The 14,144-nt window shown below is 52.7% G+C and overlaps 1 long non-coding RNA gene across 1 annotated transcript; it reads left to right on the forward strand.

Moving 5' to 3' along the window:
• The first annotated feature begins 3,032 nt into the window (after positions 1 to 3,032).
• On the forward strand, positions 3,033 to 13,297 carry LOC142420514 (uncharacterized). The gene is made up of 4 exons (XR_012778765.1): positions 3,033 to 3,109; positions 4,891 to 5,055; positions 7,169 to 7,382; positions 13,231 to 13,297. It is a non-coding gene; the product is annotated as an uncharacterized LOC142420514 (long non-coding RNA).
• Positions 13,298 to 14,144: the final 847 nt, after the last annotated feature.

A 14,144-nucleotide genomic window follows, 5' to 3' on the forward strand; every position in this document is an offset into this window, starting at 1 on the left:
TTTTATCAGCCTTTCCAGCCTGCCCCTTATCTCATTACTTTGGGGAGGGCTGAGATGGGATTAAAAGAACGTGAAGGCCTGATAAATGGAGATAGAAACCTAAGAGCTGGGGCAGATCAATACAGGTCCATCATGAAGACTTGCAGAGAGCTTGCAAGGCTGACTAATTGAATGGACCCAAGCCCCAGGGGAACGAGGCTGCTGTGGGATGGTGCCGGAGCTCAGGGACCCCAGAGGAATGTGTCACAGCAGTCATGAAACCTGTTGGGCTGGGTGAAAGAGGAGCACGTGTGAAGGCATCTGGCACTTTGCTTCCTGCAAATCAATCCTGTGTTTCTGTTCTCCTGACTCAGCACTTTGCCGTAGTGCTGATTAGCATCTTGGCTGGATGAAACTTTCCCAGGCTTCACAGCACTGCGAAGAGTTGCTGGTGCCTCCTGCATCTAAAGAAGCCACTTATGTTATTTGTGCTCTTCTCCCCCCAGAGGTGAAGTGTGATATGTGGAACATATTAGTCTCTGTCTGTGGAGGGGCTCTGGATGGAGCTGGGATCTGGAGGAAAGAGAGGGAAATAGACTACTGCTGCTTGGGATGGGGATAAGGATGCAGAGCTTGGAAACTTCTCCAAGCCATCTAACACACCTGAGGTTGCCAAGGGAGTGGAAAACAGGTCTTGTGGGAGCAGGTTTCTCTGCACCTGGAGCGATACCATGAGAGTGACCTTTACCCTGAATGCTGGGCAAGCTGGTGCCTCCTTATGCGTCCTTTTTTCTTATCCTCATATGCTGAATGGGAGTATGTGCTTATGGTGGGGTTTGTAGGCAGCCTTGTCTTCCTGGAGGCAAGGAGCAAGTCTCCCTGTTCAGCACAGAGCCACCCATCAGCACGTGTTGTGGTTTTGGGAATTTTGCTTCAGCAGCCTGGTTCTGGCATGGCCGCTGACACAAACTGGCTTGTCCTCCGTGAGCAGGAGAGGGCTGTAGGGTCCTTTCCCTGCAGGACTGCTCTCTGTCTTGTGTTGCCTGGGTTCATGAGGCTCCGAGCCTGTAGGAAGGTGGGGAAGGGGGAGTTCTGGCCTTCCTCCGTGCCTGCTGGGATCAGTGTGGCGAGGACTTTGTGGTGGATGTGGACACTGAGTAATTTCATGTGACAGTACCACATTCCAGCTGAGCTTTGACACAAACCCAGCCAGGAGTCAAGACCCAGCTTCTCAAATTGGCTCCTGGGGCATAGCCCTTGTCCTGCCTTCCTTTAAACCAGTTCTTTCACTTCTGCTTGGAAGCTTTGAAAAACATCCCAGGACTCTCCTGGGGACCCCTCTTTTTGATGCCAGCTCTGCCATCCCTCACTCATTTCTTCACACACTTTCTCAGGCTTCTGCTTCCTGTGCATCTCCAGCAAGAACCTGGGAAGAGCTTTCTCTTCACCTGGCATTGGCTGCAGATCTCTGCTCAGTCTCTTTCTCCTCCCTGCTGTCTTTCCCTTCCCCGGTTCCCTCCTTTAATTTGCCTTTGCTTATTTTGAATACAAAGCTCCTCCATAACAGTGTTTATAGTTTGTAAAGCCTTGGACCCATTGCTTATTCTCCTTCTTATATCCCTACTTAACTGCCTTGGCTCCCTGTGCCCTTTCTCTGCTTCCAAAGTATCCAGGATGAATCACAGTCCCCGTCCCCAGCCGTCTGCCGCATAGTTCCCATATCCCAGGAACCCGGTTCCCAGACACTGCAGCAGTTCAGTCACAAAGTCCTCCTCTTTCTCATCCCTTAAAAATTGCTTTCCCTGGACTCAGCAGCAGACATCTTTGCCTCTCTCATGAGCCTCCCGAGCTAGGAGCAGCCTTGGGCAAGATCTCTCCCACCTACGTGATGCCCAGGACGTACCCAGCGTGGGCTGGATGAACGGTGCGGGCATCCCCTCGCTCAGCCGGTGCTCAGAGCATCCCCACCTGCTTTGGAAGCTGCTGAGTCGGTGCTGGCTGGCACGTGCTGGCACTGGGCTTATCTCCCTGGCACCAAGTAAATATCATCAGCTTGCTTTGTATCCACTTCTCCATATCAGCTTTTGTCATGGTTTCCCTTCGTCTCTTCCCAGAATAGGCTGGTCTGCTCTAAAGCACAAATGCCCCGGTTCCCATCTTTGCAAGGGTGCGGTGAGGAATGAGTGTTGGCCGCACCCCAGCTCTGTTCCCCTCCAAGAGCTCCTGTGTTGGGATTTTTTTTTTTTTTTTTTAGTGAACTGAATCTTCAAGCCACATTTTGTGTCCAAATAAGCAAAGTGAAGCAGATGTTCGTGTGCCAGTGGGGACTGAAGCAACTGGAGAGCAAGCGTACAGTGAACAGAAGACAAGCGGGACAAGGATGCGGGAGGCTTTGGTCTGAGACTGAGTCAGAGCACATCGCAGAGCCCGGTGCCGGGGAGACAGACCCACGTCCTCTAGTCAGGGCTTGCGGAGAGGAGGAGCAGGAGAGTCACGTAGTTAGCCCGTCGGAGCAGGGCTGGAGCTGTAAGGAGCCGGGGATGCAGCATGTGCCAAGCCTACGCTGCGGAGCAGGAGCGGGGCCAGCCAAAGGGCAGGGAGCGCTGTGCCTGCAAACGGCGAGGTGGGGGCCGGGGTGGGAAGCCGAGGAGGGGGCTCGCTGCAGCGAAGCCCTCCTCGGTCACGGCACTGCGGTGGGAAGCTGAGGAGGGGGCTCGCTGCAGCGAAGCCCTCCTCGGTCACGGCACTGCGGTGGGAAGCCGAGGAGGGGGCTCGCTGCAGCGAAGCCCTCCTCGGTCACGGCACTGCGGTGGGACCCAAGCAGGTCCAGGTGGGTGAGAACAGCTCTGCTCTTGCTCTGGGCGGCCTCTGCACAAAAGCATCTCTGCCACCAAGGTGGAGCGTGGGCCTGTTTGCTCCTCTCCCGAGAGGTACACCCAGAGTTTAAATTTCCTGACTGCTGCACTTTTCCTGCCTGTGACTATGTTGTTCTCCCCTTCCCCAGGCAAAAGCATCTGAACTGACATCATTTTGCAGAAGGAGACCAGGGCACTGCAATATTTGAAGTTCTTCCCGTCGAGCCAGGGTCTCTCCAGGGGGAACCTGGGACTCAAAGCAGCCTGCGGTGCAGGTAAGGGCTGCAAAGCCAGCGGTGCGCGGCTGCTCACCGGCTCTGGATGCTTTTCCTTGGTGGAAATGTTCCCACGCACGTCAGAGCCCACTGCTGCTGCCTTCGCTCGCCTCCCATCGAAGGGGACAGCTCGCTCCCCTCTCCTGTCCTCCAGAGACGCGAGGTCCAGCTTGTCCCATGCCTGCGCACGAGGAGCGGGGACAGCAGCCGGCAGGAAAAGCGAGCCGGGCCAGCTCAAAATAGACTGCTTGTCGGAGTTTTCCATGAGACCTTTGAGACTCCTTATCTCCCTGCTGCTGTTCTGGCGCAGGACGAGTTGCAGATGGAGCAGCCTCCATGAACAACATTACCTCGGTCACCCCAAGGCTTCCTGCTGCCTGGGCAGGACGTGAGGCCGTTGTCCCATGGGATAACGGCCGCTGCAGGGTGCACAGCGGCCTCTCGTTTAGGAGGACTAATGGGGTGGAAGTGAAACCTGCCTAGTATCACAGGGACAAGGAATATGGAGAAGCCTGGTTTTGGTGACGGCAGCTTTAGCAGAGATTGGGCGTAGAGGCTTGGTAAGCTGTTAAAAAGATGCCAGCATTCGGAGGGTGGTCTTGTACCTCTCCTGCTGTAATATCTGCCCTGCTTTCAGCAATGCAAAAGGCAGCAGAGGCAGCCCAAGCCACCCTAAGGTTTGTGATCCTACTTCTCTGTAAAAATAAGTATATTCCTGCTAGGAAGCAGGCAGAGCTGCTTCTTTGCTTGATGGGAGGTTGGTCCTGCTTGCCAGGCTTCTCCCGCATGAACCATGGGTTCATGGTCCTGTGCCCTGGTGTCACCAAGCTGTAGGCTTGTTTGTAGCCCCAGGGCAGGTTTGGCAGTGTGACCTCCTGGTGCTTTCCACAAGTGCTTTCCTGACCCTGTAAGGATTTTCTTGTGGCCTTAATGAGACATCTGGGGGCAATTAGTTTTCTGTTTTATGACATGCCTGGCTTTTCTCATTGAGTGTGGCATGGCGGGGCTGTGCTGGTTCTCCAGCCACATCTGTGAAAAAGGGAGGGAAGGCAGGAGGTGCGGAGTCAAGCTTTGCATCCGTCCTTCTCCTTCCTGGTGCTTGTTGCCGCTCTGTGCCTTGTGTGCCTGTACAGAGTCCAGGTCCAGGCGTAATCCCACTCGAGCTTTGATGCACAGCAACAGAGGATCAGTCCTGCCGTGACCTGTTGCTCTCATGCAAGTCCTGAGATTAAGGTTGAGCCTACTTCCCACCTGCAGTATCCTGAAGCTTCCTAGAGTAAGAGATTACAGAGAGGATTAGATATAAACCTTTGCTGCTGCAGTAAATCATGTTTTTTCACTGCTGCCAACTATGCAGAGAGGAGAGACAGTGTAGACTGGTGTTTCCCATGGACCATGGCAGTATTGCTGACCCCAATTATTTCAAAGTGATAAATCACCACTTGTCCCTGGTCTATCATAAATGACTACTTTGTTGAAAACCAAGCAGGTTAAGGAGGAAATAACGAGCGTCCTTTTTCATTGCTTTTTAGTTCTAGGGCTTTTGGGCTGATGTTTCTGAGGTTTTTCTCTATGACCCCGAGAATGTATAAACTTCACCTAGAGATGTGTGATCGCTCTAGGAACTGAGGCTTCGAGACTGGCACTAAAACTCATGAGGCCTACGGCACGGCACGCTTGTAAGGGCTTCCATGACCAGCAGGGACCAGCTAAAGGGGACCCTCCATTGCAGGGCTTGAATGATTACTTTGGACAGAGTTGCCATCATTTTTATTTTACAGAGGGGGAAACTGAGGCACAGGAGAGTGAAGTTCCTTACTGCTAGAAGCGAGGATTTCTGGGGCTTCATGTGATGTTTGGCCCATAGGGTCTCCCTACCCTGACCGGTACCTGTGCTGGAGAGGATGCTGGCGGTTCCTGATGCAGATGCTGGATTTGTAGCAAAGGTGAGCCCATACTTGGTGCTAGGAAGAACCACAAGGAGAAGCTGATGCTGGGCAGCTGCTTAATTGTGATTTCTGAGAATGAGGTTCATTTTGGACAAGTTCTGATGATCCATTCCTTTAATAGACCAACACATGTGCAGACCTGCAGAAAACACTCTAAGAAATCTATTAGAAATCCTGCATGGAGGAAAAGGCCATTGAGCAGTTCCACTGGGGATGACAGGGCTTTTTTGTCTCTTATTTTCCCCTTGTAGTTCACTTAATCAGCTAATGGTTTTTGCTGACAGATATTTATCAGCCTGAACATGCTTTCCCTGGTCTTGGAAAAATAGAAATCTTTACTCCTGGCTCCAATAAAAGAATCAGCCCAATATCCCTGAACGAGCAAGTCTGAATATCAATCCTTCTCTTGGCATCTCAGCTCTGGGAGTCGTTAAGAGGAGAATGGCAAAAGCAGAAAGCAAAGCCACCCAAGGTTAGAAACAGGCCTGACTGTTATTATTAATTTTTTTTCAGCCAGAAATTTCATATGTTTAATGAGCTGAGGGGCATAGCATGCTAGCAGCTGTCCCCAGGGCTGGAAGCAAAGCTGCCCCAGCACAGCTCACTGCAACGTGTGAAACAGCCCCGTTCTGGCGTGGGAGAGGATTTGTGGAGCAAGGACCCGGGAGCGCAACGTGGCACTGGTGCTGCCACGTCCCCGCGAGCTGTCGGCAGGACCTGGCTCCAGCATCCCTCGCTCTGTTCCCCGTCGGAAGCCATTTCACTGAAGAAAAAGGGGCTCAGCACCCTGTTAGTGACTGATTGCTCTTCCTCTGCGTGTGTCCCTCCCTATCTGCAGAGCTAATCCTCCTCTCCTTTACACCCCGTTTGATTTACTCCTTTCTTACACCAGTTCAGGATGTTGAAATCTGCTTTCAGCCCTGTCTGCAGCAAGTGAAAATCGACGGAGGCAACTCTGTTTGGATTAACCAAGTCTGGCCTTACAAAAATATCTGTTAAGCACAGCTCAGCAAAGCAAAACAGCCAAGATACGTTAAATCGTGATGTTAGATTTATTATCAAGGAAACAACCCGTAACTTGTGAGATGCTGCTCTCCATCATAAATGCAGTTAGACATTCTTTCCAGTGCTAATGAGAATGAAGATTGATGTCCTCACCCCTCCTCTCTGGTGGTGCCAGCAAACGCTAGGGTCTTCCCTTTTTTTCTTCTTGAAGCACTTCACGGTTCTGAAAATTACTGAAGTGAAATTTTACAATGAGTGCTTGCTGGTTTGTGACTTTCATACATCTAGGGAGTCCAAGCAGGTTTGTAAAAGCTCTCTGTATAGATGAATGTATGTGTATACATATAAATATATATATTATAAATATGTGCATATGTATGTGTATAGACTAAAAGGAAGTCAGCTCCTATTCTGTTGCTCGGGGCTGGGATCTGCACATTCTCTTTGGAGTATTTCATGCCAGATATTAGCTGTGCCTTATATTTTGAATAAAAATTTTAATTAAATTTGTGTTTGTGAGCTGCTGGAGGGCTTTGGCCACTAGGAAAGTGGCTCAGGAAATAAAATGACCTCATTTGTGAGAGTTGCAGGGTAAAGGAAAGCAGCTTCCATCCCTGTTGGGTAGTGAGGAATATGTGGAGGAAGGCGGCATTCCCGATGGAGAGGGAGGTTCGGCCGGTTTAACCAGGAAGAGGTAGCTCCAAAGCTCCTGGGTGCCGCTTTTCAGTGGGGATCAGAGGGATGCCCCGGACCAGGTACCGACCAGCACAAGGCTTTGCGGACGCCTCCAGTGCACTGAGGGACTTTGACCTTGGTCTGGTCGTTCAGTTTATGGGAGGAAAACATCTCGTACACAGCCCCAGCGCAGCAGTAGGACCTTTTTCATGGCTAATGTAATCCAAACCATAACGAAGCCAATAGAGGCAGAGAACTGTTGTGTTTTCAGCCAGCTTAGAGGCATTTGCCCAGGCGCCGGACTGAGTCCGGCCATTGCAGAGTCTCGTGAGCTGTGCAATGCTTGCCAGCCCTCTGCCTGTTTGCAGATCTGTCTGCTTCCCTTCGTGCGTTCTCATTGCCTAAACACGCTTCATTTGTTTCTGTCCAGGCACAAGGTTTCAGGATGCAAGAAGATTTGAGGAAAGATTTATCCCCGCTGATTGGAAATGGGAGAAAGTTTTTCCAGTCCCAGATTTCCCCACCACCATCAGAGCCTGGCTGAGAGGTACATCACCGTCACAGTGCTGCTGAAGATCGTCTCTTGTGCTGTGCAGAAAGCACTGACCTCTGGTGACAGCCCCATGGCCCTGATCTGGAAACAGGTAGGAATGACTGGAACCAAGAAGGATCTCCCTGGAGATGATGTTAGTCCTCCATTAACACCCAGGTCATCGCTGCACTGTGTTTGCTGTTAAGGATGGGCAGTTGTAGCTGCACAGATAGCTCTAAGGCAGATGTTTCTGTCCTAGCAATGAAACTGGGTCCTCAGCGTGGGGTAAATCAGAGAATCTCCCCTGGAACTAAGCTTTGGCAATTTACACCTGGAGAGGATCTCTGCTGTTGTCTTTGGAGATGATGGAAACGATGCAGAGTCTTCCAGCCGTGCTTGCAGTGATTGCAGCCTGGCTGTAAATAAGAAACAGTCCCAGCAGCGCTTCCACTTACCCAGAGTTTCTCTCTCACAGATCTCTGTGCATTTTGCACTGGCTTGGGAGTGTTATGAACTGGGAAACCTTTAGCGATGCGTTATTCAAAACACACTGGCTTTCACTGTGAAGTTTTGATTGTGGTTTGTAGGGTTGGGCTGAGATTATTGCATTTAAATTCAAGGCAGATTTCATTCACTCATGGGGAATGAATGCTAGATCCTTGCTTCCTTGCTAGGAAATAAGCCCTGGCCGAACGGATCTGCAGAGGCCCTGGCCCCAGGTCACCTGGCTGCTCTTGTGCTGCTCAGATAACAGCTCTGCCCCTCGGCTGGGCAGACCCGTGCTCCAGAAGCCTGCTGAGATGTTGACACGTTGCATTCATAGTAGCTTCTGGAGGTGGGAGAAGGACAGAAGACTGGTGAGGGAATGCAGAGCTAAGGAGAGGCTTGTCCCTTGTGCAAGTAGCCTCTGATTTTGGCAGGGTGATGCAAGTCCACCCCTCAACAGAAGGAACCACCACAAGGTCCGTTTCCTGTCCCCAGGGTCTACGTGACCAACGTGAGGCTCTCGTGGATAAACGTTTGGACTTGGGGCCCAACATGCAATCTAATCCTGACCTTGGTTTATTGTTTAAACTGCTGCAGCCTTGATGTATGGTACAGGCTGAGCAAACCTCAGATCTTGTTTCAACTGGAAAGGAACCTCTGCACAGCCATTGACACCAGATGGTCTCAGCTGGGTTGAAGTCCAAGTGGATGAGGAAAAGCAGAATAAAATCTGTCATGTACACGTGGCCTTTGAGTCTCCTAAAGGGAGCAAGAGAACATCAGTGCTTGAGCTGCTTAAAATCAGGCTGGACTAACTTTTGGGGAACTCGTGGAGCAAAACTCTGCTACCATGGCCCTGGGGTTTGGTATTTGACAGCGATGGGGGGAAGCCTTCCCCCAGTTGCTCTGCAGTCACACCAGTATAAGGTCCAGGAGAGCTGATGTTTGCTCCTGACTTTGACAAACACACCAGTAAGTCTGTGCCCTCTTGATCCTTATCTTTTTTGACGAGAGGAGAAAGTGGACCCATCTTTCACCAGGGGTGTGTGCAGCACCTTGCGTGCTGTGGCCTTGAGCTCAGTTGGGACCATCATGCCATGAAATGAAAAGAGAGTTACGGGAGCATCCCTGGGCAGGACTGGGCACAGGTGAGGAGGTCTCCGGGTGCTGAGCTGGCTGCAATCCCATTGCCACAGGGCTGCAAGGCAGGAGCAGGGAAGCAGCCACGGGGCTGGAGGTGACAGAGCGCTGAGACCCTGCCACCCCTGCCTGATCCCTGTGAGCAGCGGCCCCAGGCAGCAGCAGGTCCGGAAACCCTGGCAGATGCTGTTCATGACACCGATTAGCAAGGCTCTGAGCTGTTGTAATAGGACAGGCCCCTTGCCTGCAAGCCTCGGTGGTGATTTCTGCTTTGGTTTCTATTAACAAATCTCTGCGGTTATGTGCTCATGCTGTGCAGTGAGGGGCGGAGGGTTCAAAGCCAAGATAAATAGTCTTAGGGTCTGGCCGGGGCTCTAGGAAAACAGAGAGCGCAGCGAGTAATTTGGTTAATACGTTCAGACACAACCATTAGCCCGTCAGTGCTTCCTGCGAGGGAGGCTCAGCCAGAGAAAGCTGAACCACAGTGGGTTAGGCACAACCAGCACGGCACTGCAAAGCCACGGTGCAAGGGCTGGCCTGGCACCGGGACGACCATGTGTTCCTGTGCTCTGTCCTGGAGCCAGCTGTGGTGGGGACGGGAATGCAAAATCCCAGCCTTGTCTTTGCTCCCAGGGACACAGGTGATTCGCAGTGGCCTGGAGAATCGTGGAGGACGGAGGCTGCGCCTGTCCCTCTTCCCAGCTTCCCACTCGCCTGTGCAGGAAAGCAGCCTCGGCCACTGGAAACCAGTGAGCGGGATGGGAGAGTTCTGTCCCATGCAGAGCTGCAGCTGGGTCCCCTTCACCTGCAGTGATTCATCTTTGGCTGTGAGGAGTCTGGATCAGGCTCGTTCAGTGCATTGGTATCTGCAAGATGGGACGGGGAGGTGGTGAGCCCAGGCCTCCCGCAGCCTCCAGCAGACATTCAGACCCATTGCTAGGTTCAGCTTGGTGATGGGTGTTGTTTTTCCCATTGTGGCATTAATGTTCCTCCCTCCTGCTTCATTCCCAGGTGTGCCAAGGTGTATTTACACTGCCCTGGCTACATATGTAGGTACCGGAGTGGGTGTGAGCAGAGTCTACAGCTAAGAGTATTCATAGCCCTTGGCCAAAGAAGACCTGGGGCAGTTCTGGGGGTCTGGTGTTGTGGGGCTGTGCTCCGCGCACGAGTCCTGCATTAAAGGTCCCCGGAAGGAGGCTGGTTTCTGTGTCCTTGCGTCCAGGCATTCTGCAAGGCTGTGTCTTTTACAGTGGGTCTGAGAGAGCAACAGCTCTGTCAATCCTTGGAGCAAGAGCTTGTGATGAGCCAGAAAGCTGGATAATCTGCCATCACCTTGAGGAGCAGTGCTGAAGTGTTCAGCTCCTTTGATTGTCTCCTTTTGGCAGAGGAGAGGGAATAATCACAGAAACGACAGGCTTCTCTAAGAATCTAAATTAGAGTCCATCCATTATAGCACCTTTTCATTACTTATTTAGGCTTTTCCTTCTCATAGCAAATGCCTTCAGCTGTCCTGGTCTGTCCTGTTGACACCACAAGAATGAGAGGGAGGGAAACCTCGGAGACAGAAGACCCTCCTGCCTGCTGGCTCCCTTGCTCCCCCTTTACTGGCTTCAGGAAGCAAGAGCGGGTGGGTCTCAGCCAGCAGCCAGCGCAGTAAGATTGGGTTCTTGGGAGTCTTCTGCAATGGCAACTGATTTCTGAGGATGCCAAGACTCTAGCCCCTTTGACTCTGATTCCGTAAAAACCAGCCAGCTTCAGCAATGAAACAGCAGCAGCTAATGGGAAGAGCAACTCACCCTGCAGGCATCTGAACGGTTCAGGTCTCAGCCTCCTGGCCCTCGACATACTGTCATCTCTCCGTCCATCAGCAGCTCCAAAATCTGTGTGCTGTGCCGCATCGCTACATCACGTAAGGCTTATTGCATGCAAAGGATGCCTTTTGCTTGCCGAGCGATGCGCCAGCTACAGCCGTACGCGATGCAGCCTCATCGGGTCTCTTTCTATAAGGTCCAATGCGCAGGTGCATTTTTGCAGCCTTGCAGGCTACCGGCGCTCGGAGGACCACACGTTGGGGAGCTCGGCTGTGTGTGCTGGAGGCCTGCTGGGCTACGGAGAGCGTGGAGTCCGGCTTCAAAACACACAGAGGGAAGTCTCCAGCTGGGAAAAGACAAACTCATTCTGTTGAATGTTTTAGGTCCAATTCCCCGGCTAGTGCAAGCAAACAAGCATCTGCTCACTTTAATCCCCGTCTGTACTAAGCAAGGATGTTGCTGTGCATTGGCCAAACAGGGTTTTTGCAAAGGAAGGAAAGTAAAACCCAAGATAAATTTATCACTAATGGTGAATCCTTTGAGAAAGCCAAACACCACTCCAGGAGCTGCAGTGAGATTCGGGGAGTGTCTCCCAGCTGCAGGCTCAGGAGCACCCTCAGCTCCAGCGTTACCGCATCCTGCCCACACACGGCATCTCTGAGCTGGCCAAATACTGACCGCTGCGGACGTGTGAGCAGCCAGGTCCTACCCGCGCTGTGGGCTTCCCCCACTGCACCCGGGGCTTTGCTTCTGCCCTTCTCGTCTGCGCAGGCTGGAGGCTCTGAGAGCACTTGCAGCGCCCGAGCCCTGTCCCAGCATCCAAACTGCCACGCCTCCAGGGTGGCTGCTGGAAGGGATGGAGAACAGAAGTAAAAAGGTAGTCTGGCTCGTCACAAACTGTAAGTAGCCAAGCCACCACCTGTGGTGGATCACAGACTTGTATTAGACCCATCTCCATGGAGATTAAACCCCGCTGCTACTCCAGAGGATCAGCAGGAGAGCTCTGCCGATCGCAGGGTACGCGAGGATAAGAGGAAGTTTCACTCGTGCTGCCTGCCAAGTCTAATCAGGATCTTTCCACACCAGCTCCTATCTGTTGGCGTGTCTCCGGGAGCAGACAGACCTGTTCTTCCTCTTGTGCTCCAGGGAGCAAGAAATATTTCGTGAGTCTCCTACACTGATTTTAGAGAATAAAGCAAACCTGGGACAGTGAGTTCCAGTCCCCTGGAGAGGAGGAGACGATGGGAACAGCTCAGTGCCCGCCTGGAGCTCACAGAAGGGCTGTAGCAGCACTTGACTTGGCTGTCTGCACTCGAAGCAGTGGGATGCAGCTGCCCTCACATCTCTAGTCCAGTCTGGTGGTCCCTCCCCTGTGTTTCTACCTTGCATGGGTTATTCTGCCTTTCCCTAGCCACAAAGGCGGAGAGTTTCCCTTACGTTTTGCCTGCCGAGCTTGCCTGGGGCTGCAGCAGGTTTTCCAGCTGCAAAGCACAGTAAATCACGGGCCGAGCAAGGCTGCCTCCCAGCTGCATGGAGGAGGCTCTAAGTCCGGGGTCACTTAGCTGCTACACGGTAGCTCCAGAGGAGTGATCTGTGGATTAAATTTCCAGGAACTGATGGGGCCTGACTCCGTTTTGAGCCACCAATTCACCCGCTTAAAAATAAACACGGAGTTATAGATGGGCTGTGCTCAGTCACAGCTGATTTTTATCGACCCCGGCTGGGCGTTGGGATGGAAGGAGCGCTCAGTTGGAGTCACTCTCTTTCCATTCCCAATCCATGCTGCCTCGGGAGGATTTGGGAAGCAGAAAGTTCGAGTTGGGGCCTCTGTGAAATTCTGGCTGCTCTGAGATTTTCCCACACGTTCATTAGACATACAGCTCATTCAAGTTTATTTCCAGAGGTTTTAAGGGCTGAAAGGCTCATTGTATCTATCCGGTGTGATACCCGGTTTCTGCGGGAGCTTGAACCTACAGCGTGCAAAGCAGACAAGCACTAAGCACCGTGTCGCTGCGGTGGTTAATGACTGGGTGAGGAGACTCTTTTCTGTCCCGGTTTAGAAGGTGCAGGAGCCAGCAGAAAGGCAGAGCCACCGTGGAGCTCAGTGGAGGGACGCCTGCCCTGTGCTGCATCCCTTACGGATGCTTTTTAGCTGAGGTGTCCGTCTGTGCAGCTGGAGCCATGAGATGCTACAGCAACAGAGCTGGGCCGTGCCGGCAGCTCCCAGGGAGCAGAGTCCCCGGTCCCCCCGAGGCCCCTCGTCGCAGTGGGAACAGCGGGGTTATCGGAACGGGGTGGCTCCTCTCTAAGATGGAAATTTCTCCTCTGGCCAGAGGCAGTGATCTTGGCTTGCATCCCTGCTCCCTGTCACTGAGCCTCGCCACCTTCCAGGGTTCACTTTGTTCACAAAGAGCCTCAGATAAGCTTCTTGGCAGGGGTGCTCTGTTCTGCTGCAGCATTAGCATGGCTCAAGACAGTTTTTTTTTTTTTTTTTTATTAATATTAACCTCTTGTATCCCTTAGAAGATGCAGCTCGGACACAGACGCTGGGGCAGCAAGTCGAGGCTCTGCATCAGTGGGAAGCATCGGCGGGAAGCGTCGGCATCACTGCAGGGGTTGGCTTCCTGTGACTGCTATCACGGACCGAGGAGATGTCAGCCTCCTTGGATGAGCAACATGGAGGTAATGGCAATGCTGAGCCCCGTGCTGGGAGCACCTGGTGAGACCTGGTGAGTAGGAGGAACCTTCTGCCTGGTGAAAACAGGCTTTGAACCCCCTCCCGTCAGAGCCACAGGAAATCTTGCCATGGCTATGAGCACGCGTGCCTGAGGTTGGGTCTGTGAAATGCCTAAGGAATGGTTGCAACTCAGGGAACATTTTTTTTCACTGAGTTGGAGTATTTTATGTAGAGATGTGTTTCTCCGTGAGTGAATTCTTTTGCCAGTCTGAAAAACCACCTTAAACCCCCTGCTCACGCTCTTAAAACAAGCAGTCAGTGATTTGGGGGAGCCAGTCTAAGGCATCTCATAAAGCACCTCATGGAACGCTGTAGTCCCTAACCAAAAGCATGGCCCCGGAGCCCTGAAGCGTGCCCTGATTCACAGGGAAGGGCTGGCTGGCAGCCGACGTGCTGCCCTCCCCTGCTACTCAGCCTCATTTATCTTCGTTACTTGGGCTGTTTACGCAAGCAAGAATTGGCCAGAGGCGCCCGGCACCGCTGCGTGCCAAAGGAGGAAGCAGGCACCAGCACAAGCCCTTGTGGCTGGCACCCAATTGCCTGCACGCTCTCTTTGGAGAACAAAAGGCCAGGATGTGGCCTCCACGGCCCGGGGCGAGGGGCAGCTCTGGCCCTTCGCGTGGCTTGTGCCGGGGGTCCTGGCAAGGGGAGCCACCGCCTCGTGCTCTGTGCCGGTGGCCTGAGGGCATCCCACAAGCAG

This window comes from Mycteria americana, chromosome 24, assembly GCF_035582795.1.
Source record: "Mycteria americana isolate JAX WOST 10 ecotype Jacksonville Zoo and Gardens chromosome 24, USCA_MyAme_1.0, whole genome shotgun sequence".
In the NCBI taxonomy this organism is placed as follows: domain Eukaryota; kingdom Metazoa; phylum Chordata; class Aves; order Ciconiiformes; family Ciconiidae; genus Mycteria; species Mycteria americana.